Source organism: Danio rerio, chromosome 8 (assembly GCF_052040795.2).
Source record: "Danio rerio strain M-AB ecotype USA chromosome 8, GRCz13ab, whole genome shotgun sequence".
Taxonomy (NCBI): Eukaryota; Metazoa; Chordata; class Actinopteri; order Cypriniformes; family Danionidae; genus Danio; species Danio rerio.
In genome coordinates this window covers 41,490,703-41,507,880 of record NC_141028.1, presented here as the reverse complement: position 1 = coordinate 41,507,880, position 17,178 = coordinate 41,490,703, and the positions used below count along the sequence as shown (strand labels likewise).

The window sequence follows — 17,178 nt, the reverse complement described above, 5'->3', positions numbered from 1 at the left end:
ACAAAATTATCAAATTAACCCTGCACTGTTCAACTAAACTACCCTTTTGTTATGTAAGGGATGAAAACATCTACTAAATTAAACTGCTGTAAAAATGCATCGGATAAAATTTTTTTTTCATTTTTTTGCATAAATATGTTTATCTATCTCAGTCCTGATCAAAATTACTAAATGTTTAAAAACATAACAGGGTTTTAACTCTTTAATTGCCAAGTTTACAAATGATGTCACTGATTTGGTGAGAAAACACTCAAAGTGATGTATTTTCAATATAAAAGTAATTGTGGACTGGATTTTTTTTACCTTTTATCACAGTCTTGGCACGGTTAGTAACAACATTGGCTTTGATGCATTGTTAGACTTAAATTTTTTCTCTTTAATTAATTGTTGGTGGCTGTTTTTGCCCCATTGTCTGCCATTATCACCACATTTGATTGTGCATAAATACACTGTCTTTGTTTTTATCTACTCCTTGTAGTTCTGGGAGCTGATATTTTGATTTTCTTAGGCCCCGTTTCCACTAATGCGTTTAATTTTTAAAACACATAAGTTTTGCTCTGTTTACGCCATTTGTCCACACTACACCTGAGTTTTTGAGCACCGAAAACTGAGCTTTTTAAAAACGCTGAAGAGGCCGTTTTCATTTTAAAACTCTGCTGCTCCGTGTCAGTGTGGATGGAGGAAAACGGAGACGTGGCTGCTGACATCTGAATAGGGCTTTTTTCTCAATATTAAGTAGCCTACCTACAGTTCAGTCTTGCATCTTCTCCTTGCAAGTACAGAGTTGAAAAAACAAACTCTCAAGGACAAGTCGGGCAAATCTTCAAAAGGGAACAGAGTACTTTATAACCTCATTCACATCACCTTGACTACGCTGTTTCACTTTCTTAACAATAAAATGAAAACATGATTTAAGAAACTGCCTATTTTCATTTAGATTTTTTTTATATCATTTTCATTCTAAAATGCCATTTTAAAACTAAAATTAAAGATAAAAAATTAAAAGATAAAAAAAATAATAATAATAAATAGAGTCCACAATTACTTTTTATATTGAAAATGTCATTTTGTGTGTATTTGTTTTTTCACCAAATCACTGATCATTTGTGAACTTGGCGATAAAAGAGTTTAAATCATGTCATTTTCTAAGTAATTTAATAAGTTTGATTGGGACTGAGGTAGAGGTTCTTAAAAAAATTCAAAGTATTTTCTCAAATTATGTGTCAAAATAAGATTTGCCACCAAAAATGATTCTGCTAGCTGAAACACAGAGAAAGTTTTGACCTAAGACTCAAAATCCCCCCAGTGGGGATGAAAACATCCCCACCAGCACATACTGGTTAAAATTATTAAGAAAAGTAAAAAAATAAAATAAGCAAGTTCTTTCCAGATGGACTGGATAATGGTGTGATCAGATCTCGGTGTGGAGCACTGGCTGCTGCCAGACTCCTTGTGCAAACGAAAATCTCTGGATTATTACAATTAATTACATAATTAATATTTGGAAATGCACAAAAGATAGAAACATTTGCTTTAAACCATTTTTTAGCTGATGAAAAACATTAGTTCTAATATTTTTAGCCACCACTGTAGTGACAATTATTCAGGACAAAAATAATGTGATTTACTGAAAACATGAGTGCTGTTGATGAACAATGTGAACAGATGCAGAATGGCACCACTGCTGTGTGCGCAACAATGAGTGGTGCATTGCGTCCGGTTTGTGACCTCCTTTTGAATGTATGCATGGATGAATCATCCAAAATAGGACTGATAACCTGCGTTTAGAAATGAGATGTGGAATTGTATTTCATGCCAAATGCAATATTGGATAGATACATAAACAGAAATGGAAGGCAACTAGAAGCTGTTGAAAATGAAAACTGTGACGGCTTGATTTGGGTGTACATTAAACATGGTGCAATCCATCAAGTGGTATATGACAAAAACAGCTTAGAGAATGTCATTATCATGCATTACTGCAATGCAGATCCCCAGTCTAGAGCGTCTAGAAAAGTGATAAAGAGAGAGAGTCAAGGGCTCTTATGAGATTTTTCAGTGTAAAAGCATGTCATTTATTAGGTGAGCTGTTGACACTGCATGGATGAAAATTATAAAGCTTTCAGCTCTATATAGCAATGTGCATAGCTGTTTTCTTCGCTCTGTGTGTGACTGTGTTTGTCTCTGTGTTTCTGCAGTGCTGAAGAAACTAAGATTTCTTATTTATCACAGTTTGAACTGCTGTTTAGAAAAACATGTCAACAACATGTAAAAATGTTAGCCTTTTCTCATCCATGAATACAAATTCTGTCATAGTTAATTGCTGCAAGTAAAGTGGGGATTTTTCCACAGTGTTTGTATATTTTAAAGGGTGGTCACTATTTAGAATAAAGCGTCAGTATTGCTTAGTAAACATCATTAACTGTTGGCTTAGACACACTATCGCCTATTTAAATCTCCACTGCTATTACATGCAACTTACGCAATACACTGTAAGCTTGCTTTAATCTCCTGATTTCCTCGCGGAGCTGAAATTTGGGATGTATGGAGCTTTATGGTCTTCCTTCTTTCTCCCTTTTTCAGAAATAGATGCCATAGTTCTAAATCTGGAAAGAATTGTTCAGCTTTCTTTATCACCCATCCTGAGCCCCCCTACCCCCCTTTCACCTCCTCTGCCCACACAGAATGTGTATGGACTTTATGATGTAGCTTGTAGATCTATAATTTCCCCCTTTAATGTTTGATGTCATTTTAAATGTCTCAGTGTGATTGGTAAAATGGTCTCGATTACACATTAATCACTTGTTTTATGATAATTCCAATCTGTTGGTTTGGATGTGGCCTTGATGCAGCTGCTGCTTTTCTACTCCAGGGTAAAAATCGTTCCATTATGTTCTCATGCCCATTAAGTTTTATGAAGCTTTTACTGTGCATCCAGTATACCCCATTGCAGTGTGTGAGTAGCACGCAACCTTACCTACTATGCTTTACATAAGGACCTTCCAGTTGGCAGCTTGATGCATTTAAAATGTCAAATTTGGACAACTTAAGGCCGATTTTGTCACGTTAAGCGTGATAAAAACAAAACAAAAACAGGAACAAAAAGGATGTGGATCCAAATGCAAATTTAATATTAAATAGTGCGGTAACAGTGTACAAAATCCAAAATGCAAAGTAACAAAATAACATACAAACAACAAAACAAGAAACTAAAACAGATTAAACACGAACTAGACTTAAGCAAGATACAAGAGCGAGATCAAGAACAACATACCAGAGCTGACAAGATAGACAAACGACGCAGTCACAAACAGAGGTGGAATGGCTGAATATATAGTCCAGGTAATCAACGGAGATTGGAGACAGCTGTGGTTGAAATCAGTGTAGATGACAGACCGGGTGTTTGCACGAAAGAATGTATGGAAATGTAGTCTTTTTGGGCGCTGTAGTTTCACTCAGTGTCCATTGAACTACAGCGCCCTCAGGTGGTCACTGACAGTCATGACAGATTTATACTTCTGCGTCAAGCGCACGCGTATGCTACGGCGCAGCCTACGCATTGACGCATAGCCCTATACGCCGTGGCCGCCGACGTCACTGACACGCACCTCTCAAAAAATTTAAATATATACAAATACTGCGTTGCGCAAGCTCGTCTCTAAGACAGCAGAAAATGCAACGATGTATCATTTATTGTCCTTGGTCCGGACCAAATAAAGCAAACTACAGATGTGAAAGCACCCTTAGATTGTTAAAATATTCCCATTGTCTTTTAAATTAAATGCATATTAATTTGAACAATATTTTTTCTCTTTATTTTCCATATATATATATATATATATATCCCAAGCAAATATAACGCACAAAAATGTTTCACAAACACACATGAAATACCCCAGTTTACTAGCGTACACTAATTTAAAGACTGCTAAAAAGTGAAAATAAATCAGCATTAAAAAAAAAAAAACATACCATGGTAAACCATACATACATGAACTATATGTACTGTGAACTGTGTATGCATTTGAAACATGTGGAAACTGCTGCCGAATAATTGAATCAACATGCAAATAATTACCAGCGTGTGTCAGTAACGTACATTTATTCATAATTATTTTGGAAATGGCATGGCTTACAGCATACCTGTGAAGCTGCATGCCGGTAATACCTTTGCTCTTTATAATGAGGTGATGTACAGCATGCACCGCTGCATGTGTGCATGAAATTGAAGAGCACGCTGTGTGCACAGTATGTCGGGAAAGTTCACTTTTCCTTAGGTGAGAGACATTTTATTTTGTACCAAGTAAGAAAAATAACATTAGAATTAATGTTATAATGACACAGCATTTTAACATATCTGATGGCTCTGATGGCTGATTTTCAATTATGAAGTTTTACACAATTGAACTGCATCTGATATAAATGTCAACAGCTTTGACAAACTTCTTTTAAATTAAAGCTGTGCATCACAAAACACTCAAACCCACTCAAAATAGTATTGCCACCCACATGTAGATCACAACCCAACAAAGTAGAAATGCTGCTCTAACTGATTACATATCTAAATGGAAGTTCGAAGCATCCTACTGGAAGTTACTATGAGGTCCTCCATGTAGAAAGGAAGAAAAAGTTCTACATGCTTCAACTATCCACCTCTAACTCTTAGATTTACCTTTAATCAAAGGATGTTGTGGTTTTATCATTTATAAATTGGCTTATTATGGTTTAATTATGCAATTGGCAAAAGACATTTTAACTGACAAATAACATTATATTTGATTTATTTTGGAGTCTACTGAAATCATTATGTCTGGTAAACTGTGAGGATGTTTTTGTTAGCTCTTGGGAGTATTATGGCCAGTGTGGATCAAACTGGAGGGTTATGAATGGATGGAGCAGTAGGCACATCAGACCTCTTGATTTCTCACCATTATTATTGATCTAGCAAGTTGTATAATGAAAGACTATGCGAACCTCGCTTTTGTCAAGAGCAAGCAGCAGGAAGCCGATTAAATGTACCAGATACCTGCATCCTCTGAATAAGAATCAAGCTGGTAAGCCCAAGATGGCACATCTATGATTTGACTTCATTTGACAATTGGTCTGCGTGAACGAATACCTGAAATTAGGGTGTCTGAAATAATCAAATATCTATACCAGTCGGCACAATAGCCTAGTAGTTATTGCACTGAATATGGTGGGGCAGCGCTCTGGAAGTCCCGAGTTTAAACCCTAGCTTATGGACCTTTCGTGGTCCCCCCTTCAATTTTATGCACACATCTCCCACTTTATTTCCTGTCAACTTCACTGTCCTGTCCAATAAAGACAAAAATTTCAAAAATAACTCTTAGCTAGATTAATCTAGCTAATCTATTAATTCACCTATTGATGAAGTTTATTTTTCCTCTCCGCTGTCGCCACTGGGTTGCATGGTTCAGGATCTGTAGAGCTACACATCGACGGATTTGCTCTTCAGTGCTTGGACTCTCAGTAATGACTTTAAACCACACTGAACTAAGCTAAACTAAACTGAACTTAAACACTAAAACTGAGCTACCCTGATCCAGTTACTATGACCATTTATGTTAAGCTGCTTTGACACAATATACATTGTAAAAGCGCTATACAAATAAAGCTGAATTAAAATTGAATTGAATTAAACTCAGAGTGAGAACAAAATTAGAAACACATTGCAAATACATTGTAATAAATGTAATTATTCAAAATACTGACACACATTTAACCTTTAACCACACTGTTGGATTCTGTTGTTGGACTGATGGATAGACCCTTACAAAACCCCATAAGCCACAGCTACAGTTATGACAGTTATTACAGTAGTTACTGCTAGAGTCATATTCATCAATACTGTGATCTGCTAACACACATGTAACTGCCATATGGATTAACTTTTATAAAAGTAAAAAGAGTGGTCATTAATCCACCTCATTAACAGCTTTTAGTGTTTTTGAAACTTTCAGAAAGGTCCTTTCATTTCTTACCAGTTATTACTAGAAACTGAAGTGATTAAAGGCATTCATCAGTAGACCCTTACATTATATATGTGCTTTAAAGGGGACTTAATATGCCACTTTTTACAAGATGAAATATAAGTCTTCAATCTCCCTAGAGAGAGAGAGAGAGAGAGAGAGAGAGAGAGAGAGAGTGCGTGTGGTAGGCCTTGATCCTAATCGTGCTATTTTGGTGACTGTTGCTTTAAATTCAAGTGAGATTATGCTCTTTTCAAAAGTGGGCAGAGCTAAAAATGCTTGTGTGTCAGCATAGTGGCAGATTCAAGAACAAGACTACTTTCATATGCTAATGACAGAGAGATTGTCACTAATGGGCGGGGCTTTTCCCCTCTGATGACACAAACAAAGCAAGAATGTCAATTAAGGCACTGTTTTTATCAAGTGTGAATATAAATATTAAAGTTAATACATTAACGCATTAAACAACAAAAATGTTTATCCAAATAAAATTTGTCAGGCAGATAATTCCCAAAATTCTGATAAGTAGCCCAAACTGACTGTCAACAAATGTAGATTTGTACATCTGCGTAGCCTTATTCAGACAGATCCACCGAAGTGTTGTTCAGCCACTGAAATCTCCCAGTGAAAGATTGATGTGACTATTTTCAATTTCATAAGGTCTTTTACAGAATCGATAATGTTAATTTTTATTCAGTTGAACAACAAAACATAGGTAAATAGCCTTATTTCACCTAGCATGCTTTACTGAGGTCAAATTAGTCTTTATATTCACATCACATTGGTTCATTTTTGAACAATGACAACTTGTGATCCTCTCCCTGTATTGTTCACCATGCTACTCTGAATATTCGGTCTGGAATAGCATGTAAGTATGGCTGCACGTCATTGGCCACCCACTATAGTCGCTTTAGGACAAAGCATGTGAGAGAGTGAGACCAGCGATGCTTGCATGAAAGAAATATTGCACATTATGACAAGTTTTACTTGCTACACAACTGAAAACATGCTAGATGTAATATAGTTTTGCATTAGGAGTTGTAGTATTATTAAGTACTTTTACTAGTTTTCTTACTGGCAAATGACATGATCTAGTGGGTTATCTGCTGTCATCTTCATGGTGCGCGTTCGTGATTTCAGAAGGTGTGGCTTTAGACGACAGGGGAGGGACTGTGTTTTCAAAGCTATTGGGCCCTATCATACACCCGGCGCAGTGTTGCGCAAGACCCGGCGCAATAGTCTTTTTGTAGTTTCAGCTTGGCGCAAGAGTCGTTTTGAGGCGTTGCGCTACGCTGTTTAAATAGCAAATGCATTAGCGCTCATATGTGCGCCCATAGGCGTTCTGGTCTAAAAAGGAAGACTGCTGGCGCGTCGCTATTTTGAGAAACTATAATAAATTTTTCATTAGACCAAAACTAACCCGGTCTAAACTCCGGTGCAGAGTTGCGCCTCGCTTACGCACTGCTTAATACGCACAAGAGAGCAATAGGCAAATATCGTTACATATGAAAAAATTTAAATATTAAGGATAAATATATAGGATATAATATGAATAGATATAGGATATAAATATAAAGGATAAAATATTACAAAACATATTATTTTCTAGCCTACATAAATATGAAAAATCACTGCTTTTATGTCTTCTTCACCTCGGGAGGCTTTTTCAGTTCATTCATAACAATTTGCTTTTGTATAATGTTATTATTATTAGCAGTATTATTTATTATATCCATATTTATATTTTTTTTATTAAAAACAAGCTTAGATTTGCCCACCTGTCAGGTTTAAGACCATATGGGGCATAGCAGGTGTATTTGGAAATAACTCAGTATTTTGACCACACTTGGTCACTAATGTTCATTTATTCGTTTGCTAGAAATTAGAACTGAATTTAGAAATAGTTTTGAAACAAATCTTTGCGCTTAACAAACGAAATTAATTATTTATAGGCTAATTGATGTCTGTGCGTAAAGGTTTCCCTATCCAAGAGCGAATGTGAAAGTGATCCATTATCTCTCATTCTCACGCAGTAGATGCTCTGTTTAACAGTTTTCTGTTAAAAAACTGTCAACTGTTAACTGTTTGCTTGTGAAATGCTCATTTTTTCCACTTAGACTTACTTTGCATCCTGTAAATAGCGAATGCGCTCTTGGCGTGACGCAGCTGGGTCTTAAAGGGAATGGGAGATGAGACTCTAATTGGTTTATTCTCAAAAGACACCTATAACTCATTAAGAAAATAAACTCAACTCAAATGCATTTTCCCGTCCGTAAATTAGCAAAAATGCGTCTGACACGCCCTGAAAGCGTTTGCGCTGCGCATGGACCGTCAAAATAGAGCCCATTATGTTAAAGGGCCATGAAACCCCCTTGTTTCAGCAGGGTGTTTTCACACCTCTACTTTGGAAAAAGTCAGAAAAGTGGGCGTGTCCAGCTCTGTTTAGGGGGTAGTGTTGGAGGAACTAAAGTGGGAGGGTGTGGGAGTGTCTATTTGGGCACGCGCGAGTTTCAGAGTCAAAATACACACACAAACACACAAGAGAAAGTGATGGTGTTTAACCTACATGGACATCTGTAGTCGAATTATTTGCCAAATTATTAAATGGTGGACTTTAACAGCAGTTTGGCTCTTTCATTTAGAAAATTTATTCATGCCCCTCGCGACAAACGAGATATTTGATTCGAGGAACTGCTGTAAGCGTGTAATTTTTATGCAATGTTTGATACTGCACGGCGAATGAGAGAAAAAAAAACCTCTGCATTTCCCAGAAACTTAGATGCACACGGCAGGTAGTGTCAGAAAGTCGCGTGTTTTTATCTCGGTTTTATCTATAGTTAACTTAGTTCGATACGAACAAACTGAATAAACAAAGAGCACTGGTCGCTCACTTACCAAATCTGTAGAGACAGGACAATCACCAGCAACTAGAGCCGCGTCTTTATTAAGAGAAGACTACAAGCGAATACGTATCTCAGCGTTTGCAGATGAGAACAGCTCTAAGGTAAACAATAATTCTCCATAGACACGTAAGTTATTGTTGTCGCGCGTCACGTACACTGTAATCCACAGGTGACTCCAGATGAGCTCTCACAGAGAGAAAATGAAAACAAAACTTAACAGCAGCAAACTATAAAAGCAACACTTCACGCTTGTTTCACAATAAGTTGCACAATAGAGCGCGCTGATTGGTTTGAACCAAGCCTTACTCATGCATTAATGCATCACACTGTAAGACGTAATAAGACACACTCTGGCACTGATATCCAGTCTGCACGCTGTAATACACGCTATTATGTCATGACCGTGACGCAGCTTCAAAAATTTGTTTCAAACAGGAAGTACGAATTTGCTTGAAATAACGCAAAAACAACCAATTTACACTTTTTAGTGAAATATAGGTGTCCTAATAGTGTTTTTAGCAGTGTGGGACACATATACGACCAAAATCAGCTCAAAAAATGTGTTTTGGTGTTTGTGACCCTTTAACAGTTAGCATTTTGGCAGATCACCTTCTGCACCTTTAAAAGTAAATAGGTTGATTGTGCAGGACTACTAGTAAAATAAGCCTTTGTGTAAATAGCATCTCCCTCTAAGAAAAAGTGATATTTTTCCTGAAAAGTAAACAAAGGTACTTCCCCCAGGGAAGTTTAAGTTTAGCTCCAACCTGCTTCAACACAGTCTCGAGTATATCTAGTAGGAGCTTGATTAGCTGGTTCAGGTGTGTTTGATTAGAGTTGGAGCAAAACTCTCCAGGACACCGGCCCTCCAGGACAGAGTTTGGACACCGCTGTCCTAGACTTTTTCCAAAACATAAACAAATCAATAAAATTTCACCACAAGCACTTACTGTACAGAATATTTATGAGTTTTTGTTGTTTTTATGTGTAATTGAAAAACAAAAATAGATGAAAAAATGGTAAAGCCATGACAATAGTAAATTTTATGCCAGTCTACTTTAAATTTGTACTTTACAGTGCTCAGCATATTCGAGTACAAAAATTATGCTGAAAAATTACAACCTACAAAATTTCAACTATATTTAAAAAAATGTTGCTTCTCTTTTTTTTTACTCTTTTTTTACATTTGTTTTTATTATTTAATATTTTTCTTCAACATAAATTTGGGTGTACTAGTTTTCAAACCATTATCGTAAGTTATTTTGTTAGATAAGATCCAGATTTGGCTTCATTCATTCATCAATTTTCTTTTCGGCTTAGTTCCTTTATTAATTTAAAGTCATCACAGTGGAATGATACGCCAATTTGTCCAGCATGTTTAACACAGCTGATGCCCTTCCAGCTGCAACCCATCACTGGGAAACACAAATACACACTCCTTTACATACATACGCTACGGCCAATTTAGTTTATTCAATTCAACTATACCACATGTCTTTGGACTAGAGAGGGGAAACCGGAGGACGCGAAGGAAACCCACGCAAACATGGGGAGAACATGCAAACTCCACACAGAAATGATAACTGACTCAGCCGGGGCTCAAACCAGAGACCTTCTTGCTGTGAGGCGATCATGCTACCCCCTGCGTCACCTTGACATGATTTGGCTTCAGTACTGACTAATCTAATTATGTATGTATGTACAAATATGATAATGTATAGCTTCCTAATTAAAACATTAATTTAAAAGTTATATTTTTGAATGGTGTACTTATATATGCTAAGCACTGTATGTGCTTTCAACAAGCTGGAGCTAAACTAAGGAACTTTAACTTGTATTTAACACTTTTTTTTTTTCAAAAGTATTTTTATTGAACATATTAGATATGAAACATACATTACAAAATAGCTTTTCAATTTTTTTTTTTTTACACAACAAACAAACAAAACCTGCCGCACATACATTTAGGTTCTAGAAAAAAAAATAAATAAATTATATTAAGAAAAAATACAAATAAATAGTTATAATAAGTAAAACATATGTTACTCTCATTAATAAGGGGAGAAAAAAGAAAATACAAAAAATTGAAGAGAAAAGAGAAAAAAAAAAAACAACAACAAACAAACAAACAAACAAACAAGGAAAGGTTCTACTCTTCTAAAATGACTGAGGGGTCCATCTTTTTTACGTGATCTAGAACAGGTTGCCAGGTGAGAAAAAACATATCAGTACAGCCTCCTAAAGTGTATCGTATTTTTTCTAAGGTCAGGTGGTGTAGAAGTTCCATAAGCCATTGCTTAAAGGTTGGAGGAAGTTTTTCCTTCCATTTCAGCAATATTAATCTTCTAGCTAAAAGCGTAGCAAAGGCAATCACATTTATCTTGCTTTTGTTAAAACATAAGGACTTTGGTGTGATTCCAAAAATTGAAATTATGGCCTCAGGTTCTACATAGGTATTTAATGCGTCCGAGAGGAATTTAAATATTAGCTGCCAGAATTTCTTTAATTTTGAACAAGCCCAAAACATATGAGATAAAGTAGCTGGCTCAATGCCACACCGGTCACAGTTAGGGTCTATATTTGGTTTAAATTTGGCTAGTTTCACTTTGGACCAATGTAATCTATGTACTACTTTAAATTGTATAACTCTATGTTTTAAACAAATTGAAGATGAGTGGATATTGTCTAAAACGGATTGCCACATATCTTCTGATAGTTCTATCTCTAGCTCCACCTCCCATTTTCTTTTTAATTTTACTAGGGGTTCCAGATTGTGGGAATTAATTATAGAATATATTTTGCCAATAAGTCCTTTTGAGTATGGGCTTAGCTCCATAATAGAGTCAAGCAGGGAGGGGGGAGGCAGTGAGGGATAGTGACTAATTGAGGAGGACACAAAACTTCGCAGCTGGAGGTATCTAAAGAAGTGGGAATTTGGAATTTGAAACTTAACTTTTACTTGTTGGAATGAAGCAAATTGCCCATCAATAAACATATCTTTTAATATCTTAAGACCTTTCATAGACCAGATGTCAAAAGTTTTGTCTATAGTAGAGGGGGTGAACATATGATTTCTTGCTATGGGGGCATAGGCTGATAGTCCTTTAAGTGCAAAACTTCTTCTAAATTGTGCCCATATTTTGAGTGAGTGTTTGACAACTGGGTTTAAAGAGTATTTAGATAAAGGTTCAGGTGTCGGAAAATTTGAGCATAGCAGAGCATGGAGTGAGGTTGAACAATTTGTGTTTTCTAAAGATAACCAATTAGGGCCACTGTCATATGATGGATTTGACCAGTGTAGCATTGCTCGAATATTAGCTGCCCAGTAATACTGCTGAATGTTGGGTAATGACAATCCTCCATGGTCTCGGTGTCGTTGTAAAATATTTTTACGGATACGTGCATTTTTTCCATTCCATATAAAAGATGATATTAATTTATCTAAAAGTAAGAAAAATGATTTTGTTAAGAATACGGGTATGCACTGAAAAAGATATAAACATCTGGGTAATATATTCATTTTTATAGTGTTTATTCTACCTCCCAGTGACAATGGTAACGGATTCCAACGTTCAAGGTCTTTTTTTATGGAATCTATCAGTGGAGGGAAATTAACTTTGTACAAATGTTTGTATTTATTAGTGATCCATATACCTAAATATTTGAATTTGTCTTTAGTTATTTTAAATGGTAGTGAGGTAAAAATAATCTTTCTACCAGCATTATTAATGGGCATAAGCTCACTTTTTTGCATATTTATTTTATAACCTGATATTTTCCCAAAGGCAGTCAGTAATGTCATAATTTGTGGTAGAGTTGTTAGTGGTTCAGATATATATAGGAGGGTGTCATCTGCATAGAGAGAAATTTTATGTTCAAAGTTGTCCCTCTGTATACCCTTGATATTGATATCATTTCGTATCGCAATGGACAGAGGTTCAATTACCAATGCAAATAATAAAGGGGACAGAGGGCAGCCTTGTCTGGTTCCCCTTTCTAACGAAAAGAAAGGAGAAATGTGACAATTTGTACGTATTGCTGCCATAGGTGATGAGTATAAGATTTTAATCCATGAAATGAACTTTGTGCCAAATCCAAATTTTTTAAGAGTGTAAAAGAGGTAGTCCCACTCCACCCGATCAAAAGCCTTCTCAGCATCAAGTGAGAGAAGGACTTCCGGGACATCAGATGGAGTGGGATGGTGGAGGATATTTAGAAGTCTGCGTATATTATAGAATGAATATCGGTTTTTAATAAAGCCTGTCTGGTCACCAGAAACTATTGTAGGTAGCACTATTTCCAGCCGATGAGCTAATATTTTGGCGAATATCTTACTGTCAACATTCAGCAATGAAATTGGTCGATAAGAGCTGCATTCTGATGGATTTTTATCTTTTTTATAGATTAGAGAAATAATTGCTTGATTCATAGTCTCTGGCAAGGAGCCCGTGACTGAGGATTCTTCATATAGGGAAAGTAGAATAGGGGCAAGATCGCCAGAGAACTTTTTAAAGAATTCACTTGGAAAACCGTCTGGGCCTGGTGATTTTCCGTTTTGCATAGATGACACTGCTCTAATAAATTCGTCTTTTGAAAATGGATTCTCCATGTCTAGAGCGAACTCTTGATCAATAGTGGGTAGACTAATTTTCTTAAAAAAAGAATCAAATAATGACTCATCTTTACAAGACTCCGAAGTATATAATTGTGAATAGTATTCTCTAAACCGATGGTTGATCTCTAAGGGATTCGTCAATTTAGTGCCAGTGTTATCATTAACTGACATAATGGAATGTGCTGCATTTTGTTGTCGAAGTTGGTGAGCTAAGATCTTCCCTATCTTTTCACCATGTTCATACATCTTATGCCTGGACTTAATTAAAAGATTTTCTGTTTGTTTTGTACATAATAAATTAAATTCAGACTGAAGAGCTAAACGCTGTCTAAACATGTCAGGTGTAGATGAGTGTGCCAAAATTTCATCAAGTTTTAAAATATCATTTTCAATTTTTTTAAGCCGCTCATGTTGTTTTTTCTTTAATCTGGCACTATATGATATAATTTGGCCTCGAAGATAGGCTTTAAGAGATTCCCAAATAAGACTAGAAGATATTCCTGGAGTCTGATTGTGCACTAAATATTCTCTAATTTCTGATGATATAAATTTAACAAACTCCACATCAGAGAGAAGTAGTGTATTAAATCGCCATGGCCGATAGTTGTTTGATGTAATTGGCATATCTAGAGTGATTAATAATGGCGCATGATCTGATATCACTATTGCATTATATTTGCATTCACTAACTAGAGGAAGTAGTTCACTGTCCAGAAAAAAATAATCTATACGTGAATATGTCTTATGAACTGGTGAATAAAATGAATAACCTCTACACCCAGGATTTTGGAATCTCCAAACATCAATCATTCCATAGGTTTTAAGAAGTTGGTTAATCACTTGAGTTGTACGACTTGGTATCATTGGTTTGAGAGAGCTGCGATCCAGTGAGGGTGATAGTACGCAATTAATATCTCCTCCTAATATAAGATGATGAGTATCTATATTAGGTATTCGTGAGAAGAGACCCGTAAAGAATGCACTGTCATCCCAATTGGGTGCATATACATTTACCATAACTACCGGAGTATTATTTAGTCTACCCACTACCATTATATAACGGCCTGCTGGATCAGCTTCGATTTTTGATGCCTCAAATGAAACCGTTTTACTAATGAGAATTGCTGTTCCTCTAGATTTGGAGTGAAAAGTCGAGTGAAAGAGTTGTCCCACCCATCCTCCTCTTAGTCTAAAGTGATCAAAAGTTTTCAGGTGGGTTTCTTGTAGGAAAGCGATATCTGTATTTAACTGTTTTAAGTGTGAGAGAACCTTTCCACGTTTCACTGGATGATTCAAAGATTTAACATTCCAACTTATAAGATTCACCTGGCAAACGCCTGATGCGTTAACATTGTGTGGTTTAACCATACGTCTTTAAAAATGTAAGCTTACATACAAACGCTTCGTTTAAATATAACAGAAAAGACCCTTCCAATAAGATTGTAGAAAACAAAACAAGAAGTAGAAGTATAAAATGAAGTGCGACATTTACCCATTCCCAAACACCAAATAGAACATGGTGCAACTTTAACCCCTCGCAACAATATCCACACATAAAGTGCTTACTTGGGGAGTTTTAACCTCACAAGTTGCTCTGCACATTATTAAAGAAAGAAAAAAAAAATGAAATTAAAAAATAATAAATTAAATTGGCGCATATTATTAACAATCACCTATTAAAACAAGTGTGACAGTTACATAACAGCATAGTAATGATAATAATAAACTCAGTAATTGTACTGTCCCAATTATATTTCCTGCTTTTAAGTTTAACTGAAAATAGTAAGTGATTTTGTATCAGTAATATTGTTTTTCACTCCTCATCCATGAAATAGGAATTCAGTCAGTCTCTGCATAGATGTAATGTTCATATACTCACTCAAATATGGTCATTTAGATGGGAGTGTGAGTGTATGAAAAAAAAAAACAAAGTCACTGAAGTGGCTTGGTACTACTCAATCAGAGATGGTCGAGCCGTCTTAAAGAATATTATTTTTCACATAAGTCAGGGCTTCTGCTGCATCTTGGAACTGCTTTTCCGTCCCGTTGTGTGTGATTCGGAGCCTGGCCGGGTGAAGAATGCCATAACGAACACCATCTTTTCCTCGTAGTAGTTTTCGGACTTCGTTAAAAGCCGATCTTGCACGGGCCACGCTCGGTGGGTAGTCGGGGAAGATGAATATGGTTGCGCCGTTATGATGAAGGGGTCCGGTTTCACGAACTCGGCGTAGAATTTCCACACAGTCCTGGTAGTAATGCAATTTTGCAACAATGGCCCTGGGTTTACCATCTGCACGTTTTGCCTGGAGAGTGCGATGAGATCTATCGATCAGTATATCTTTATCCATTTTGAGGGTGTCTTTGAGCAGCTTCGACACTGAGGCTGGAGTACATGCGCCAGGATCTTCGGCTACATTCAGTATTCTAATGTTTGACCTCCTCATTCGCCCTTCCATGTCCAAGCATTTCTCTTGTAGGGTTACTACATTTTTCTCCAGTTTGCGCACGGTGTTTTGCAGTTCTGTAACATTGTCTGAGCAGCTGGATAAGCCTCGTTCCATGTCTGACACTGTCGTTTTAATTGCCTCAAGATCTGAGCGAACAGCCGAAGCGTTGCTTGCTATCTCGGATTTAACTGCTTGTAATTCAGCTTTGACCATTTCAAATTCGTTTGACAGTGCAGTTTTCAGTTCTTTTTGAAAGAGCGAGGTTATTTCCGTTTTGATCGATGAGATCAGCTCAGCTTTAATCTCCAAAATGTCAGTGTGTTCGGCTGGCTCGGACATCATGCTAGGTGTATTAGCATCCTCTTGATTAGCAGCGGTTTTCCCCGTGTACTTATATTTACGTAGTTTGCCCGCCATTTGGATTTATAGAGAACCCAGCTGCTTTATGTGAAGTAGTAAAGTCTTAGATAGTTGTAGCATCTCATATTTTCGATTAAAGCACCTTAAATTTATAAGTTATATTACGTTTTTTGCAGAGCTCACCCAACTTTTACCTTACTCCATCGCCTGCTCAGTAGCGCCCCTGTATTTAACACTTTAACACTATTTCAGTCAAATAATATTTTAAAAAAGGATACAAATTCATATTGTTCTTTGATGCCTAATCAACCTTTGATAAGATCTTCTAAGTGCTTAACTTTTATTTCCGGTTTCTTCAAAGAAGTATGAAGACTCAAAATATATACTTTTTAATATCAGAGTTACCATCAATCTGCTGGATGGCACTTCAAAGCGGAGCATATTTTTTTTTTGATACAGAGGAACATCTGGCTTTGGAAACGCTCACTGTTTTGCAAGTCATTCTGTAAAGCAAGGTTGTCATCAGCGCTTACACAAGAACCGTTTGAAAGATGTGAATGAGTAATCCATCTCTGCGCGGAGGTGAAGAGGATGCTCTCATAACACACACACATAAATGCACACACACTCTCTCTCTGAGAAGCGTCTGTGGGTAGGAGGCAGGGGCGGAAGGGTGGCTCGAACCCTATGAACAGCCTGCAGGAATCTTCAGTTTCCACAGCAACAATATTATTCATACAACGATCTGCTTTTCATGTGTGAAAAATGCTTTTATGGAATTAGAATAGACTAAATTGAAAACTGCTTTGCTTTTGAAAGCAACCGTGTTTATGGGAAAACACTCACACAAGTTTTTGTGAGCACGC

At 36.6% G+C, this 17,178-nt stretch overlaps 1 protein-coding gene and 2 long non-coding RNA genes across 19 annotated transcripts in view; 1 reads left to right on the top strand and 2 right to left on the bottom strand.

Annotated features, from left to right (window-relative positions):
- Positions 1-17,178, top strand: part of LOC141375883 (uncharacterized) — a 270,920-nt gene that overhangs the window by 115,186 nt on the left and 138,556 nt on the right. The window lies entirely within an intron of this gene.
- iqsec2b (IQ motif and Sec7 domain ArfGEF 2b) overlaps positions 1-17,178 on the bottom strand; it is a 179,418-nt gene that overhangs the window by 109,492 nt on the left and 52,748 nt on the right.
- LOC147842784 (uncharacterized) lies at positions 3,742-7,498 on the bottom strand. The gene is made up of 3 exons (XR_015498291.1): positions 6,875-7,498; positions 5,603-6,259; positions 3,742-5,553 (listed from the first exon to the last, which is right to left on the bottom strand). It is a non-coding gene; the product is annotated as an uncharacterized LOC147842784 (long non-coding RNA).